At 36.8% G+C, this 17,656-nt stretch overlaps 1 protein-coding gene across 1 annotated transcript in view; it reads right to left on the bottom strand.

Annotated features, from left to right (window-relative positions):
* The window catches only part of LOC108970689 (contactin-associated protein-like 2), a gene marked incomplete at its 3' end in the record, with an annotated part of 60,648 nt that overhangs the window by 23,098 nt on the left and 19,894 nt on the right, over positions 1-17,656 (bottom strand). The gene's annotated exons all lie outside the window — the stretch shown is intronic.

Here is a 17,656-nt window from a genome sequence, read left to right as displayed (position 1 = left end):
TTATTCCTTTTTTATGTCGATCCAGAATTTTGATCGGCGCATGCCGGATATTGCGCTGCTGAATATTGACAATTTTGCTGAGCGCGCGTCTGGGCTATTTCCCAGTTCTTTGTAATTGTTGACTTAGCGCAATAGTGTTGGTGTTAGCTTTGGTTTCAACTTAGCTGGTGCTAACTTATATTGAGTGCAATATATATACGTATATTTGTATATTGTCTCCATTACTATAATCTCTTCATAACTATGCCAAAGGGGGCCAAAGAGAGGATTGCATAAGATTGAGACTGAGTGACAGAAGTATTGGAATATCTCTGTACATAGTAACGATACACCCAAGCATAACTAACAAAAGTTTGCCGAAATGTTATTAATACAATTAAAATGAAATTAAAATCTGAGTGAAGTTTCTAACTAGGGCGTTCAATGCTTGAGTGATTTATGTGGCAAAAATTTCTTTATGTATGTGAACCCAGCAAGGTAATATTAGTTATTACTTTACTTTGGTATAAAAGACTCTCTCGTGGATACGCTACTGCTGGAGGATTTTAATCCTCTTAACTAGTTACTAAGAGGTATTGGAGGAAATTAGCCATACTGAACAATGTAGCGTCTTCAAAGCGAAGGTGACTGTCATAAAAGTAGCAGCAGATCTAGAGCTCCGCAGCGCATCCGCTTTCAGAGTGGTGACTATCTACGCCGATTGTTGGGCAGCTAAATTAGTCTTGACTTCGTGAACCCCTTTCTATAGCACCGAGCTAATTTTTGATTATATTAATTTTAGTGCCTGGTCACAGCGACATTGCAGAAAACTGTAAGGTTGATGAGCTTGATGGGATAGGTATGGTATTTCAGTCTCAATAACTGCGCACAGGGAATGGATAGGAGCACCGTTGGCTATTTGTGATTCACTACTGTCCTCACTTCAGCTCATCAAGCATTGGTCAACTACAGGCAGTTATTAGACACGACTCTGCTGGCTCTGGGTAAAGCGCATGAGATCTAAACAACTTTTTTCTCTCAGCAAGGTATACCTTTCGATGGTCATCTTACCGAATCAGGTGTTTCAGTTGTCTGGAAGGAGTTGAGATAGCATCATCTTAACACTTCTTCCTGGAATGTTCCGCGCAAGAACAATGTGGGATTACCTCGGATCTCATTGTTTTAAACATCAAGCTGAATTAGCGAAAATGTATATAAAACACCTAAGCGGATTGCTGATAAGTTAAGAGCGTTTTGTCGATAGCTGTTATCCAACTACAGGCTTTTTTCTTCTTTCTGCACAGAGTACTGTAGTGTAGGTGATATAATTGTGATCTTTCGCTATGCTGAAGAATCAGCCATCTAACTTAAACTAACTTTTGCTACTAAAATTTTTGGTCTCATAAATCTTCCACAATTTTTGTAACGTTTGTAAGTTGGAAAGAAGCAATTCAGACTTAAGTTCTAAACTTTGGATTTGTTTTCACAAGCAAATTTTCGAAAAATTGTTTAACATGGAAAGAATAGGCTTATCACAATCAATACGCATAATTTTGATGATCAGAATAGAAATGTTCAAGTAAACCTCATTCTGCCGGTCCCGAAGACAATGCGCAAATCGCGCACACTTTCGACTATTAATTCCCAAACACTTCATTTTAGACGATGTTCACCTAATTATCCGGCGACTATGGAAAAAGTAAGGATGCCATCAACGATTTTCCGAATTCATGAGGTGCGACGGCTTAGAAAAAACATAGCTATAGCTTACTAAATTATTGAAAAACTAAAACATACAATTCTACTGAAGTTTTCGTGTGGCCACATCGGTCTGACCTAATAAACCAACCAGAATGTCATATAAAGGAGTAGTTATATGAAGTGTGTGAGTAAATTACAACGAAAGCCAATTTATCGCACTTTAATGCATTTTTCAGTAAAATCTTAATAAAAAAAGTTTAGTGGCTATACTACTAAGACCAAAAAAAGTAAGATTTTATTCATAAAGGGCAATACCGTTTGGCCCTTATACACATGAGCCTAATTTTTTTCCAGTCCTCGAAACAGTTGTTAACGACAATTTCCAGAATAGCCCTTAATACGCGTTTCGAGTAATTAATTTCTTCAATTGATTCAAAAGAGTTTCCTCGGAGTTTGCTGAATAGCCAAAGCCCCACGGAGCTAAATCAGTCTAATATGCATAGATCGCAGCACGATATTGCTTAAAAATTCACGAAGAATCTATGAAGTATGTGACGCTGCATTATCGTGGTGAAAAACAAAACAAGAGTTGTCGGCCCATAATTCCTGCCTCTTTTCAGGAAAAGCTGCGCCCAAATGATGCATAATACCCAAATACATAGTATATCCGTACCTAGTTGTCAGTTTGGCCGGTCGGTGAGGAATTCGCATTACATTAATACATTTCACGACACCCTGGTAGTTGGATAGCATTGTTTCACAGACGTTAACGTTACACTGTTCTTCGAAAAAACTGACCCAATCGTGTTTTCACTTTTCTTAGGCGCAAATGATCCCTCAAAATAGTTTTAACTAATCCTTCCGATATTCCAAAGATGCCAGCAAGATCTCTTACTGTTAATCATGGGTCCTCAAGCATCCATTATCTATATTTTATTGCCATACAAACTGGTCGATGTCAAGTCCTTGTACGGAAACTTTCTATTTTACGAGTTATCTTTACAAAAGTCGGCATAGATTTTTACCTAAGGCAATGCATGCATGCTCCAAAGAAAGTGAACGATCGGAATGAATCGTTTGTACTTGGAAAGTGTATTATGTCTTCCGTGCAGCCGAAGCTAACGTTTTTTCTGTCTTTCTTCTTGATATTTATGTCCTAACCCTCATACACGTTAATTTGTTAAATCTCTTTCTTCATAAATAACTGCAAAAAGCATCATTGCATGAACCATTGCTGGATGAAGCACCAAATTGAACTGACAGTTTTGGTGGAGCTGTGTAATTTATACTCATATCACAGCCAACAGAAGAACATTCCGTTTAATGTCATTCTTGCCAAAATCTCCGAATGCTTTCATCAACTTCCCAGATAATTGAGTTGTAAGTTTTCGTAGAATTCGCTCATTTGATGTGGCATTTTATACGAGTTAGCAAGCAGCAAACATTAGTTATTCTCAATTTTTGACATTTTTCGATTAAAATTGCATTACGGTTATTTAGGGCAAATGAATGTATGTGATATATACATATGTTGAAATTATATCATCAGAATTCGTTTGAAATTGGAAATAGTTATATAAAAACATAAGTGTATATGTTTGTGGGAGTTTTGAAAGATATTTTTGGAAAGTTTCACTTGGCAACCGCAAAGGTGGAAAGAGTAAAATCCTTATGTGTGCAACATTTAGGGACTTCCATTGCAATCATGAGGCAACAATGAGTGGAATTTAGTTCTTGATAGCCATGAGATGAGTGGAGCTGAGTTTGCAAGTTGTATTTGAAGGACGTTGACTGATGATGATGTGAATCGGCAGCGCTGTTCGTAAACCACAAGTAATGCGGCCAAGAGCAGGAGCAAGTTGATGATTTTGATTTTGAGTAGGAAAGCTTTTCTAATGGTAGGTAGCATTACTCAATATGACTGGCATATTGCATGCTGTTCATAGCATGTGGCATGTTGCAGAAGCTGCATCGGCAATTGCTCATTTCTATAAAATGCAACACTATTGGAGTCTATTGGAGCACGTTTCGTTTCCAAACCGCCAAATTTACTGACCTTGACCAAATCAGTGATAATAGGCAGGCAATGGAAGGGCACTTTTCTTAGAAATAGTTTTGAAATAGGGTGATATGAGTTATAACCATAATATAGTTATTGAAGGTTTCTTCCGAATGAGCGAACTTAAGGAAGAACCCAAATAGATGGCTTATAGACATTTCGCTAACTTTTGAATTTTAATTTATTGATGGTTTAACAAACGTTTGAATACGTAAATAGTTCTGATATACTGTGATAACGGTAAGGAAGAGTTATAGCGCTGTGCGGAAAAATAGTCAAACTTTTTAAATTTAAGTGTAATTATTTCTGATTGATACAAATAATTCAAAGAGGGTCGAGAACGCGTTGACAACTAACCACGTACACTAAGGCCGTAAAAATCAACTGATGATCAACATGTAAATAAAATAATGGAAGTGGTGCTTGCGAATCGATTAATAACAGTCACAGACTGCACTGGAATGCTGGAATATTAGAAGGATCAATGAAAACCATTTTGAAAGATCATTCGGCCTAAGGAAAGTGAAAGCACGATTGGTTCAAAAATCACTAAATTATTTCGAAGAAGTTAGGAAGGGCTAAGTTCGGGTGTCACCGAACATTTTATACTCTCGCATCAAATACCGTATTTGTGTAAAGTTTTATTCCGCTATCATCATTGGTTCCTAATGTATATATTATACAGAGAAGGCACCAGATGGAATTCAAAATAGCGTTATATTGAAAGAAGGCGTGGTTCTGAACGGATTTCACCCATATTTCGTACATGTCATCAGGGTGTTAAGAAACTATTATGTACCGAATTTCATTGAAATCGGTCTAGTAGTTCCTGAGATATGGTTTTTAGTCCATAAGTGGGTGACGCTACGCCCATTTGCAATTTTTAAAGAAAGCCTGGGTGATGCTTCTTTCGGATATTTCTTCCGTAAAATTTAGTGTTTCTAACGTTTTTTGTTAGTCCGTTAACACACGATTGGTGATTTTCAACATAACCTTTGTATGGGAGGTGGGCGTGGTTATTATCCGATTTCTTTTTTTGAATTGTATATGGAAATGCCTGAAGAAAACGACTGTATAGAGTTTGGTTGACATAGCTATAGTAGTTTCCGAGATATGTACAAAAAACTTAGTAGGGGGCGGGACCACGCCCACTTTTCCAAAAAAATTACGTCCAAATATGGCCCTCCCTAATGTGATCCTTTGTGCCAAATTTCACTTTAATATTTTTATTTATGGCTTAGTCATGACACTTTATAGGTTTTCGGTTTTTGCCATTTTGTGGGCGTGGCAGTAGGCCGATTTTGCCCACCTTCGAACTTAACCTTCTTATAGAGCCAAGAAATACGTGTACCAAGTTTCATCATGATATCTCAAGTTTTACTCAAGTTACAGCTAGCACGGAAGGACGGACAGACAGACATCCGGATTTCAACTCTGTCACTTTTGTATATATAACCCTATATCTGACTCTTTCAGTTTTAGGACTTACAAACAACCGTTATGTGAACAAAACTATAATACTCTCTTTAGCAACTTTGTTGCGAGAGTATAAAAACAATTTCGGGTTATTTTCTGTGACTTTCCGACTACCAGGATGTCGTGAAATGTATTACTGCTAGCTACGAGTCCGTGATTTAAGCTTACGACCTGGAAACAACCTATCAACGCATCAAAGCGGGTCAAAAAATGCGCTAATGCTTTTCTTGCGGCACAGATGTCGGGAGCTGATGAGCGCACTGCGCAATGATGGTTATGCCATGCGTTTTAAGAGAGGTAGGAGGACAAAAAATTCAATATCTTTGGAATGGTATGAACGAACAAAAATTTTTTTTGCAGATTATTAAAGGTGAATATTTTCCACGTTCTGCCACATACTTTTTGTTTAATTTTAGCGCGAAGGAAACTTAAAAAATTTCAATTGTTTGACAAAAAATTATGTAAAATATTATTATTGAAACAAAAGGACTTTGAAAAAATATTAATAATATAGCACAAACATTTTTCTTTGACTGTACAAAATTTGATTGATTTACCTCCAGTAGTTTATGAGAAAATAGTTTTACAAATTTATCGTGCTCTAAATTTCAACCTTCAATAATTTTAACAAACAAAAAAAAGGAATTTTTACAGAATATTTAGAACACGGGGTATGCGTTCAGTCCCGTTTCTAGTGCACTGATAATCGGGGATTTTTCGAAATTTTCATGGACCACTTGACTTGGTTTGATCCAGATGGGCCTTTTCTTTAAAGGACTAAAAATAGTTAAAAATGGTTTAGTGCACATAACTTCCAATCGACTGAAGCTAAATCAACCAAACTTTTTGAAGGGCTTTATAGAATCTGGTGTACAAATTGAATACAAAGGCTAGCTTTTTCCATATTTAGATGAAAACATAGAGATATATGTTCATATATTTCATATATTTGATATTCCGATTGACTTTATACCACACTTATTGGACAGTATGTAAGAAATTTTAATGAAAATCAGAAAGAATATTTTTTAAATAACAGTGTATATTCTTGTCGAATGTAGATGAAATCAGTGTGGTACTTCGACTTGCTACCATTTACCAATCTACTACTGGGAAAATTAATTCGAGCTACGGATCTAAATATAATATTCTAAAAGAGTGGACAACGGCTGGCGTATTGATATCATTAGCTTCAACATCCGCGCTGTTAGGTTAGTTTTGCTATTTACTGATTGGACAAAAAAGCAAATCAAATTGGTATGCTAGTAAAAGTATAGCAAACAAACAGTCGTCGTATGCGCGCCTTGGGCCCCACACCACTGTTAACAGCCATAACTTCGAAGTCGGTGAAAATTTTGTCTATCTTGGAAACAATACTAACGTCAACAACAGGTGCTACTTCGGTCTGAGTAGGCAATTGAAAAGTTACGCCCTCTCCGAACGAACAAAGACCAAACTCTACAAGTCCAGCGGAAAAAAAGAAGACCTTCACTCCCTTGGAAAGAGATTTGGAAGACCTTCAGATACTGTAACGAATTTTGTTTTATCTCTGCGAGCAACGGGTTTCATTCGGATGATTATACCATACCCAAAATATTCTCCCAAATCATTCTCAAGGACTGAGGAGAGACCTCGAGCTCTTTTGCCATCTCCTTAACACTTGCCTGACGATTTGGCAGGACCATATCCTTCACTATTTTTAATATTTTCATTAGTTGAAGAGTCCAGAATCAACAATCTCTCGACTGCCTTTGAAAGTTTTCTACCCACTCGTAAGCTTGTGTTTATGTTAAAACTGAATCACAGGCCCCCTTCTTGCCATTCATAATGATTCCGCACACGAAATTTGGTTAAAAATAAAAAATTTGAGACAAATTTGTTTTTCGATATTTTTATCCTTACTTACCACTTGATAGCTCACGCTCATATTTTGCATAATTATTAAGAACAGTCTTACCGACTTAGCAAACCACATTTTTTTGCAATACAAAAGGCAAAGCAGTGGTAATATAGTGTTCCGCTGAACATAGGTAGTGTTTCAATTTGATTCATTAATGTATATTTTAGTTCCTTCAATTATGATGATTAAAATTTTCTTCTGTGTTGAAAAAAAAAATGCCGATATTTGGCAATATTTGATTTGTGTCCGATTTATGACCACAATTATGTTATTCCCACATTGCATAGAGATAAAGAGTTAAATTGTGTAACAAACTGATCAGGGCAACGAGATGAGTTGGATTTTAAATGTCTGTCTACCCGATAATCTGTCCGTCCATCGGTCTGTTCGGCGTTAATTCAAGTCATTTGATAAAACTTGATACAGATGCAGATTATCTACGGTGCTATAACAAAGTCACAAATTAAGTTTGATGCGAAATCAATGTATAAAGGCAGTTCAAAAAAAATGGGACTTGGTTCTGCCTCCTGATAGGCTTAAAGTATACCAAAGCCAAATCACCAAAGTTAAATGAAACACACTTGCTGAGAACAGCACTCATATATTTTGAAAATGAGCGGCATTGAGTGACAAATTACTAAAAATGCTATAACTCATTTAATAAATATCAGAAGCATTTCATATCATTCTGCGAATATGCAAAATCGTATAACTATACGCGGTTGTATAAATTAGACATCAGCATTTTAAATTCCGTCCTACCTGCAAGATATGCTATCTTTTCTAAAAATTGCCGAATTCGGATAATAGCTTTTCAGGCTCACATGTAACGTATATGTGAATCCCAGTAGCTGGAATATACGGAAGTTACTCATACGCCCTATTGTGCATCACAAGCAGATAGTCTTGAGCACAACAATTTTATATTTCTCGTTAACTTCGCTCTCTAAAGATTAAAGTCGATTTTACAGATAGACTATGTCCCAGAAGGAAAGTCGAGGACCCTACAAATTATACAGTGTCTACCTGATAAAACAATGAGCGAGAGTATACAATTCGAAGAGCAGACACATCTACACTCCAAAATATGATTTTTTGTTTTCGGTGAAAATATAATTATATAAACTTGTTACTATGAGGTAGTGTCCTCTCTCATACTTTTAGTTAACTTTTCGAAGAATGTACTTTATGCCACCCGTCGTCGATTAGTGGTCATGTACTCAACGCTTTGTTGCACGTTTGCGGCTTTTAAAGCACACTTTCAAACACGAGTGTTCAATCGAATATCAGATTTATAGCAAAGGACACTAGACTCACCGCAAATTAGAATTGTTGCGTGTTTCTGAAATAAGCGCTTGTTTACATTTATATTTGCTGAGGCACTTCAAATTCTGGTAAAAAAATAACATTTGCGTTGTTGATTGAGAGCACAAACTTACATACATATATGTACATAGTATGTATAACCATGAACTAGTCACTGATGTGTAAAATATATTAAAATATTCGCCATTTTCCGTTACATGATTTTGCTTTTATTCGTTTTTTACATACACATGTAGATATGAAATTCTATGAAATGATTTTCATATTTGTATTTAGGCACTTTTTGTTTTTCTGGTAGTTTTTAGATATTTTTGCATTATTTACAGTTATATTTTTTTAATATGCTTGAGGGTGATTAAAGTTTGAACGCACTTTTTATAAACACAATTCACTTTTCAGATTGCAAACACTTTTCTATACAGCACCTTTTTGAATTTAATTTGTTTTTGATGTATTTATTTCAAATTAGTTTATTATATTGTATCTATTGTTAAATATTTTATGGTTTCACACAAGATCAAATAATTCCAAGGTTTGTATAAATAGTAGTGCGAATTTTGAATTTTCATGCACAATATTATCACGAAGACAGGGTACATTTTTTCTAGTTTGGTAGGACTGTATATAATAATTGTCAAGGCTCTGTTTGTCTTATCTGACGAGGATTACTTTGAAAGGGACAATAGGGATATTCATGAACTAATAAACACTTATTTGACAAATACAAAATTAGAGTTTTTGAACAAACCTCTCAGATATTTTCATAATGACAAAGAAATCAACTTATGACAAAGAATATCTTCTATCTATCTTCTAAACTTAATTTTTCTAAACTTTGCTTCAATTTCCTCATCTCGAAATCCCATATGAGCTTTTAATTCAAATTCTCGCTTATGTATTTAATTTTCGACGAAAGGGCATCATATAAAGTTAATGTTCAAAACCTAAAGTATTTGAACCAATATCGAAAATAATATACCAGATATTTAACTTGATCATAAATAGTCAACCAAATTGATAGTTTCATACAGAAAATTTTTACTTTAATTCTTAAATTCTCTCGAATAATATCTCAAAAATGAATATAAAATTCCAAATTGATTGGGTTCATTGGTGTTTTTAACTCACTTTTTCAAGTTTTGAAATTTTGAACACTATCCACTAACACCGGAGATGAAGTTATTTTTCAAAATTGTTATTTTTTTTTCATTTTATTCAATATTCATTTTATTTCATAATTTTTCCTCAGAAAATCACATTTTTCCCCTCAAAGTGCTTCCAAAAATGGGGTAATTGAAATTTCGAAAAAATACTTGCTCCCACCCTACGCGGTGCATAAGTGCGTCGAAGTCTTCAGCACTGTTTACAAAGCTTATATATATATATATATATATATATCAAATCGAAGGCTGTTAAGAGATCGTAGCTCAATTGTGCATACACTATACAAATCAAACATCAACGAAATTATCAGAATAAAACCTTGCACAAGTAGCGCCTTCTATTTATTTCATCTAACGCCCAAAGGGGTAGAAATCGGTCCCAAATGCATTAGGCTGATTGTTACTAAATGGTTTAGTGATTGCGTAAGATAATATATATTTATGTGGTCCAAGAAGACGAATTATTTTCAATACAAGTTTATTGTCAAGCTGTCATGTTTTCTTTGTTCACAATAGTTTGGCAATTTTCCATGAAAAGACTTACGTATGAATAACGTTTAAAATCGCTTCATTTTATAATATTTCGAAAATTTACATTCTGCACAAAATGTTTTTCACGCTTCTCTCAATTTATGGGCAACATAATCGACCTACTGAACATACTATTCGCAACACCATCGCCCATCTTGAGACCCAGTATTCATTATTCGATAATATTCAAGAAAATATAGTAGCTGTATCTAAGAGTATACACGAATATCATGGAGTGTCGACTCCGACTGACGTATGAAACGACTTAGCGCATTTTACGTCGAGACCTTAAATTGAAAGCATACAAAATACAAAAGAACTGAAGCCGTTCGCCCTTCCCAGCGACATCGCTTCGCTGTATGTACTCTTGAAAAGTTCCAAGAATATCCGACGTTTTCGAGTCAAATTTTGTTTAGCGAGGAAGTACATTTCTGGCTCAATGTGGGTGTAAACAAGCAAAATTGTCGCATTTGGGACGAAGAGCAATATGAAGAGATTAAAAACTTGACTTTTCATCAAGAAAAACAACGGTTGCTGTGGTTTTGTGGGCCGGTGGAATCATCGGTCCATATTTCTACAAAAATGCTGCCCGTGGCAATGTTACCGTCAATGCCGACAGTTATTGTGCCATAATAACCGACTATTTGATAACTGAAATCGAAGTTCGTAATCTCGTTGACATTTGGTTTTAATAAGTCGGCGCCACTTCCCACACATCGCATCAATCAATGGATTTATTGAGAGAACACTTCGGTGAGCAGATAAGTTCACGTTGTGAGCCAGTTGATTGGACACCAAGATCGTGTGATATCACACCGTAACACTTTTGCCTGTGGCGATATGTAAAGTGTAAAGTATATGCGACGAACCCGCTTCGATTCAGGTCTTAGAGCAAAACTAAAAGCTCGATCCAGTCATCGAAAATTGGAACCAACGGATGGACCATCTAAGACGTAGCAGAGGCCAATATTAGAAAGAAATAATGTTCAACAAATAAATGTCAAGAAATATTCTTTTGAATGATAACAAACATTCCCCATCAAATTTGAAGTTTCTGTGTTTTTCTTTATAAAAGTGGTGAGCCTTAAAAAGGATCACCTTTTATATCCCTCCAACTCACGATCTGTAAGAGTTTTAGCTTCGAGGAAAGCATATTATTGAGATAAGCATACCCGAATTTATAGAAGTTTAATAGCATATATCTTTCAGGAAGCAGAGCTTAAAATACGGGTTGCAAATTACATTTCAAAGATGAGGAAAACATATTTTCATATATTCTGAGCTATCTACTATCTACTGAAGGGAACTGCCCTTCAAATCTACACATCCTAATTATTTTTATACCTTAGAAAGAAGCGTCGGAGACGCTATATAAATAAATGATCAGTATGTTGAGCTTAGTCGATTTAGCCATGTCCGTCTGGATATATACGAGCTAGTCCTTCAGTTTTTAAGGTATCGTTTTGAAGTTTGGCAAACGTAATTTTCTCTGCAAGAAGCTGCTCATTTGTCGGAACTGCCGATATCGGACCACTGTAACGTATAGCTGCCATACAAACTGAACAATCGGAATCAAGTTCTTGTATGGAAAACTTTCACATTTGACAAGATATATTCTCGAAATTTGGCATAAATTATTTTCTAAAGCAACAATGTAATCTCCGAAGATTACTATAGCATATAGCTGCCATACAAACTGAACAATCGGAATCAAGCTCTTGTATGGAAAACTTTCACATTTGACAAGATATATTCTCGAAATTTGGTATAGATTATTTTCTAAAGCAACAATGTAATCTCCGAAGAAATTGTTTAGATCGGATTACTACAGCATATAGCTGCCATACAAATCGAACGATCGGAATCAAGGGCTTGTATGGAAAACTTTCGCATTTGACGTGATATCCCGAAATTTGGCATGGATATCATGGTCGAGATATCTCTACATGCAATTTCCTAAGGAATTGTTCAGATTAGATCTTTAAAGCATATAGCTGCTATACAAAGTGACGGATCAAAATTAAGCTAAAAATCTTTTTATACTACAAGTAGTGGGACTGTGAAGAGTAATATTAATTATTACTTTAATTTCTTTTTATAAAAAAATATTCTAGTCCCAAAAGTTTACTCTAAATAAGTTGTATATAAATAGTTTATATAAACTCTGAGAACTCTATCTCTGAACAGATATCGTACCCCTCAATACAGATGTCATACTTTTGGCTCTGTTTATAAAAGCTTAAACTCTAAAGCCTTGTATTAACAAACAAAATATCCAAAAAAGTACATTTAAAGAAGTCTAAAAAGTTCATTCTTTCGAATATTTTCACATTAATAGGCCTCACTACTCTGAATTTTGTTGTTTATAGTTTTCCAATAACTATTTAACTAAATGCGCATTTTATAGCTGCTCCAATATTTTATGACTTTCCCGGAATATGCATCGCAAAATAATTGCTGTGTTTGCATACTTGATGGCACATGACAAGTAAAGGTAGACACTTTATTGCACAACTCTTTGACACATTTTATACACACACATATAAGAATTATTTATACACTTTCAAGGATTGCGCCAGTGGCGCCAAGCAAAGTTTTATTTTTAGCGCAGAAGCGTCCTTAAGCGTTTGCCGCATTCATATGCTGCCACGTATAATGTACACACAAACACCAACGCAAAAACGGCAAAATCATTGAAAAGTGGGCACGGCATATAAATGGCATATAAATACAGGGTGTCACGCTAGCACTTACACACGCATTGAATTACTCATACGCACTGGCGTGTTCTGCGCGATACCCAAGGCGTGAGTAAAAAACGAAAATAACGCAATTTAATTTGTGTTTGATTAGGCATTTAATGTTGCAAGGACTCAGCGGCGGCGATGACACTTGGCAACGTAAATGAGTATTTTTTGTTGGTTTTACTTCCTTTGCTTTCACTTTTTTATTGGCTACGCACACGCATTCTAGCTTATTGATCCAAAACAAATTGCGAAGAAAACAACATGAAGTGTGGCAACATGCAAAACTTTTGCGCATATCCTTGCCACACGTCGTACGGACACGCACTTGGTATATATATATATATATATATATATGTATTTATAGACAAACTTGACTTTGCTTAGCGAATTTCAAGGCAAACGAAGGCACCGAACGAAGAAGACGAATCTTTTTGCGAAATATTTACTTACACACACACAGCACTCTAATATATTTACATATATGTATTTATGTTTATTTCTCTGTAGGATTGCTCGAGTTTAACGTGCCCCATTAGCGACATTGCATTAAATTTTCATACACTTTGAACGCCTTGGCAGCGCTTAGCCAGCAGTTGGAATGTGCACAATTTCACACACATGGTCACATATCCGTATATACTTAGAGATATTTCTATATATCTAGCGACATACACATACATATGTCGAAGGACTCAGCCATGCTGCCGCGTTTGCTTTGCGCGTTGTCCTTGCTGTGCGCGCGCAAATCGCATGACATCACACAAACACTTTATTTTTATTCTCACTCTGTTGGCACTGTGCACACTCACTGCCTATTCGCTTTGCTATATCTTTTGCTTTTTATTTTGTATTTAATTTTATTTCATTTTAATGCACTTGTTTCTGTTATTGCTAAGCATTTCACTTTTACTTTTTAATTCACATTGGATTTTATGGCACAGCAGACTTTAATTGCCTGCCGCCTGCTGTATGCACATATATATATATATATGTACTGCTGCCACAACATAACAGCTGGCATGTCCTTTAAGGACACTCTACGCTCAACACTCGGCGCTCTCACATACACACTTTACGCGGTGGCCTGTGTTGCTTTGTGCCGTTTTACGCGTTCCCGTTCGTTTAGTTTGCTCAAGTGCCGCTTTCTGCTCCGTTTGACCTCCGACATACGACTAAATTTGTCGGAATTGGAAAAGTGGTGCCTGAGTGGCTCGATGGTTAAATAGCTGAATGCATCAGTGTTTACTACTTGAATGTGGTTAAGGAGCTAAGTGGTGCGGCAGCGGTTTAATTCAGCTGTTGCGCCATACCGTTACTTTGCGCGCACGCCGCTGTGCTTATTTGCATGTGTGTGGGTGTTTATGTTTGTTTTGTTCGTGTATAGTTATTGTGTATGTGCGTGTGAGTTAGTTTACTAGCTAGTTAGTTAGTGCGGCCGTTGGGTTGGCTAGCGTGTCTAGTATTTATAAGCTAATGCTATAATTGCAGTACCATAAGCCGCCAGCACCGACAGTGACACCAACAAAAGCATAAAACAAAGCAGCGCTGAAACAAACACACTAGCAATTCTCATAAACGACTGCGAAAGCACGAACTATCATACATACGGTGCACCTTGCTCATGAATAGTTGGCAACGCAGTGAATATCCGCGTGCGTGTGGCATAGGCGGGTACGGCACTGCTGCTAGTGCTGCGCGGACACACACGCACAAATACTTACGTAGAATACCCAGTCAACAGCAAGTTTTTCATTGATAAGATTTGTATAGGTGCCGGGTCTTAGCAGCGTCGTTGGATTTTTGTAGCGCCGTTAAGTTTGCAAGGGAGGTGATCCTCATTTCATAATTATCGGACTGAGTTGTGTTATTACCTTACGTTTCACTATCGATAAGTAGGCTCAAGAAAGTTTAGCCATCGCTGGACAATCGCTAGCATTCGCGCATTCACTATACGATTATTGTTTTTGATAAATGGTAGGGGAGTTTCTTGAGCTCAGGAGGACAATATACACATTTTATTAGTAAAACGAGTTCTGATTCGAAGTATGGAGTCTGGTGTAGAAGTTCACGCCAGTGCGGAAAGTTCGCTGAGCGCCTTTCACTTGGAAGTAATCAGAAACGATTCTTTTACATATGGCTCAAGCAGCGTTACGACTTCGGGTCCTCTGGGCTCTGGCTCTTTTGATGATGACCACTGTAAACGCATTAAGGATTACGATTTGAGGGCATGTACCTGTATTTTCCGCTCCCTTTATTGGTAAGCTTAAAGGCTGACATCACCGTTTATGAAATGTGATGGACAGGACAAGGACTGAAGCCTGTAGGTCCTTGTGACATTTTAGCCATTTAAAGGAGCAGAAATTCGGTGTGATATTCGTGTGGGAGAGAGCCTCCGTCGCCGAGTACTGTCATTCACCTCGTTGGATGAACATCTTGGCACAATCCGCATTAAAGCGAAATTCCTCGACACAACGAGTATTTGAACCCATGCCCCGACGGAAGAGAAGGACGAGGTGATCAAAGATGTCTTTTATGAGCGTTTGGAGTGCTCATGTGAGAGCTGCCCTACCACGATGTCAAAATCGTGCTTGGCGGCTTTAAGACCAGGCTGGGCGAAGAAAGTATCTTTGGGACAACGGTTACCGACCGTTGATGAAACATCCCCAAACGAGTTGAGGCTCAGGATATTTCTTCAAATGCACATTTTTTCTCTCACTATTATTTGCCAAAAATTACATCAATTTAAGAAATAATTAAGATGTGTAGATTTGAAGAGGACTGCCAGTATTATAGATTCCACTTGAGAATATATGAAAATACGTTTTAGTCTTCCTTGAGAAGTAATTTGCAATGCATATTTTGAGTTCTGCTTCCTGAAAGTTAAGTACTACTAAACCTTTATACATGCGTGGATGCTTATCTCAATAATATTCTTTTCTCGGAGCTGAAAACTCATAGGGAGCATGGGTTCGGGTGATGTAATTTAACCCAAGCTCTCATAGAACGTGAAAATATGTGTGTGAATATTTTTTTCAATAAATTCGCGCCTGCGGGAAATGTTATACGGATGATTTTGAACAACTTTGCCTAAGAGACTATAAGTCGTTGGTTCGAAACCGATTTTAAACCCACAGTCTCTTAGGAAAAGTTGATCAGTAAAACATTTTCCTTATATATGATGTTTTCATTTTGCTTGGCTTCCTGTAAATCAACCCGCTCATACTAGAGCTAATCTGATGATCTAACCCTAAAATATAGACTCATATTATCGAGAAGTTATATGTAATTCATTAAAGTGCCTCTCGTCTCAATTCTCGCAAGACTTGCTTTAGGGCATTGACAAGTTAACGCTGCTCAACATTCAATTTAAGAGAAGTGTGGATTTCAGTATCATGGGTTTGGTGGGAATTGTGAAATTTTCCCTCCCATAACGGTCAATGCGTTTGTAGCGTCCATTACTGTATGTATGTGTGTGTATTTAAGTGGTAAATTGTTTATTATCTAGTTTAAGTAGTCTGGACTTGGGTCAGTGCTACCGTTTAGTAGCCCATTGCTGCTAATTCATATTACACACAGACACATCAAGCATATGTACATATATAAATGAACACACGCTAGCATACGGTATTATCTTTATAGGTGCTCGGTTGGTTTATGAATTAAATGGATTGAAATTGGAAAATTACACCCACTTTAATGTCGCCATAAATTGTATATGAACACACTAACACAGGCACGCTGACGGACACAAACATATGTACAATTCCATTGAAGTAAATAAAGGGAATATTCATTGTTTTTGCGGGTTCATTAAACGTTCGTGACTATGGTACTCGCCTGAGATGTGTGTGCATCAATTTTGATCAATGCTGGCAAGAAGAATCTTTCTTGAAAGTGTCACAAATAAATTTCTTAAATTATTAATATCACTCATCGTTCGTTTGAAGGTGGTTACAGAAAAGACTTTCCAAGCCAGTGTAGCTTGGTGAGGAGTATCAAGATAGTTGTAGAAATAAAAATGTGTTTTGGTAGCTGAAAGCTCGGTTATGTTTAAATTTTGGCGGGAACAATAAACACTAAATACTATGCTAAGTTGAACTTCGAGATTCTTAAGGCTACTTAGAGTACTACAAGATTGAAAACTCTCTTTGCTCTGAACGAGAAATATGCACACGCAAAACATCTGTTTTTCTGTCTTAGATTACTAACCCTAACTGTGATATGGAGAATTTTCAATCAATTAAAATAGCTTTCCGTAGAGAAATTTATTGTGATAATCCTCTATGGAGATTCCCTTCGATAAATCGATACCTCAAGGACCGCACCAAGTACCTTGAGGTACTTTTGGACAGCAAACTGCTGAGGAACCACAACGTGGAAAAAAGAGTGAGAAAGCCAGCAATGCTTTATGTAGCTGGAGGCAGATGCTCGGCACAACCTGGGGGCTCTCTCCGTTTCTCATGCACTGGTGCAACACATATATTGTTAAACCAATTTTGTTCTACGGTGCAGTAGTATGGTGGGCAGGTGGACGGAAAGGGTTCAGAGACTCGCTTCGCTGTGCATAACGGGTGGCTCTTGAGCTGGTACTAAACCTGCCACCTATAGACCTTCTCACTGAAAACTGCGCAACAATATGAGCTAGCCGATTACTGGCTGCAGGATGCTCGGCGGATAATGTCGATTGGGCAAACACCGACTACATAATCCCACTTTTCAACTGGGAAAGAAGATTCAAAGTAAAACAAGTAAGGAAGGGCAAAGTTCGGGTGTC

The sequence above is a fragment of the Bactrocera latifrons genome, unplaced genomic scaffold (assembly GCF_001853355.1).
Source record: "Bactrocera latifrons isolate USDA-ARS-PBARC rearing strain unplaced genomic scaffold, ASM185335v1 scaffold_309, whole genome shotgun sequence".
Taxonomy (NCBI): domain Eukaryota; kingdom Metazoa; phylum Arthropoda; class Insecta; order Diptera; family Tephritidae; genus Bactrocera; species Bactrocera latifrons.
Note: the sequence above shows the minus strand (reverse complement) of the source record. Positions and strands in the feature narration are given on the sequence as shown.